This window comes from Theobroma cacao, chromosome 2, assembly GCF_053813885.1.
Source record: "Theobroma cacao isolate CCN51 chromosome 2, ASM5381388v1, whole genome shotgun sequence".
NCBI lineage: Eukaryota > Viridiplantae > Streptophyta > Magnoliopsida > Malvales > Malvaceae > Theobroma > Theobroma cacao.
In genome coordinates this window covers 39,457,648-39,459,588 of record NC_142640.1, presented here as the reverse complement: position 1 = coordinate 39,459,588, position 1,941 = coordinate 39,457,648, and the positions used below count along the sequence as shown (strand labels likewise).

General features: G+C 32.5%; 1 non-coding gene across 1 annotated transcript; it reads left to right on the top strand.

Annotated features, from left to right (window-relative positions):
- The first annotated feature begins 212 nt into the window (after positions 1 to 212).
- On the top strand, positions 213 to 319 carry LOC148764257 (small nucleolar RNA R71). Its single transcript, XR_016024921.1, has one exon. It is a non-coding gene; the product is annotated as a small nucleolar RNA R71 (small nucleolar RNA).
- The last annotated feature ends 1,622 nt before the right edge of the window (positions 320 to 1,941 follow it).

Below are 1,941 nucleotides of genomic sequence, written 5' to 3'. Positions count from 1 at the left end.
GGTAGCTACCTTAGCAATTGAAGCATTAAATGCATCCAACTTAAGAACTCCAGCCTCCTTCCTAGATAATGTCCTTTCAAAGTGCCACTAGTAATTGTTGGATGCCATTTTTTTCGAAAGGCCATAAGCATAAATAGATTTAGCCATCAGAGCACCACTAGCTGGGGTTCAACAACCTATTATAAAATGTTTGCACTTGTAGCCAGTTGGGCAGACCATGGTGTGGGCATCTCTGAAGCAAGTCCTAGTACCTCTCCCAAGCTTCGTACAAAGATTTAGAGTTAGATTGTGTGAAAGATGTAATATCGTTCCTCATCTTTGCCGTCTTTGCTAGAGGGAAGAATTTAGTCAAGAACTTTTGCACAATATCATCCCATGTTGTGATAGAGCCCGTGGGAAGAGAATTCAACCAGACTTTGGCTTTATCTTGTAATGAACAAAAGGAAAAACCTTAACCAGATAACATCATTAATTTTCAAAAAGTTGGAAATGTGAGCGTTCAGATCATCATTTGGGAAACCTTTGAATTGAACAAATGTTTGAATCATTTGAATGATGGTTGGCTTAATCTCAAAATTGTTGGCTTGAATTGTTGGCCTTTAAACGCTTGAGTGAAGTCCTTGGACTAGTGGCACAACATCATCCCTTAATGATCAATTATCAACTACATGTCCTTTAATTCATTGCTCGCCTTAATTCTTAGCAATTATATTTGATTGATTAGAGTTTTGAGAGTTTGGTCTAAGTAATCTTTGGAAAGTATTCTCAATTTCCAAATCACAAGGGACAATTTCTAAGCTCTTTACTTTTCTAATACACTAGCGAAGAAGTACCTAGAAATAAAGGAAACAAAACTTGAGTTAAGACTAGTTTGCTTGGTATTAATATTAGCAAAAGAATAGAAAATTTACAGCCCAGCAACGGTGCCAAAAACTTGTTGCTAGTTTTGCACAAACACAAGTGCACGTGTCGCACAAGTAATATAGTAGTAAGTAAAGTATTGTTTCCGCAAGGAATTGTGTCTAATTTCTTGCTAAATACTAAAATTAGGCACTCTAATCTTAACCAAGCAAATCTAATTTGAAGATTAATAAAAAGAATAAACTTAAAGTAACAAGGCTAAACTAGGGAGTTAATGCTAGAATTTGCTACAGAATCAATGAGTTAAAGCCTAGGATTATAAAATTACTCTACCTTTCATTTGAATTTAGTCTCTCTCTTTATATTTATATCAATGGGTTGGTTGTTAACCTAGAGCCCAAGTTCATTTACAAGTCTCTGTAATGATAATGTAAACATACCTATCATAATTAATTTTTCATATGTCTATGTAAATTAATTAAGGTAGGTTCACTAAGCTATTGCTCTAAATTTGGCTACATGTGGTAGGTATATTTCTATCCTAAATACTAATCAAATCATCTAAATTCATTTACAAGTCTCTGTAATGATATTGTAAACATACCTATCATAATTAATTTTTCATATGTCTATGTAAATTAATTAAGGTAGGTTCACTAAGCTGTTGCTCTAAATTTGGCTGCATGTGGTATTTAGGTATATTTCTATCCTAAATACTAATCAAATCACCTAATCTCTAAGTGAAATGAACACATGCTATTCAAACCCATGGTCTATTCTAAATTCACTTTGTCAAGTTGCATTTAAAGACCTAAATCAATCTAATTATTTATCAAACAATTGGAGACAATAAGCTTAGATTTGAAATAAAAAACACAATACCCATTAATAATAAATAAAAGAGAGTTAAAATATCGAAACTACATGAAAAGATCAATCACCATCCTAGAAAAAGATATTTAGCTCATCATATTTACAGCGAAGTTCAATATTCTTAGAAAATAAATCATTTCTACAATAAAAGGTTGATAAAGAAAGAGAAAACTAGTGTGAGAAATGAGTTATTACAGCTTTTAGAAT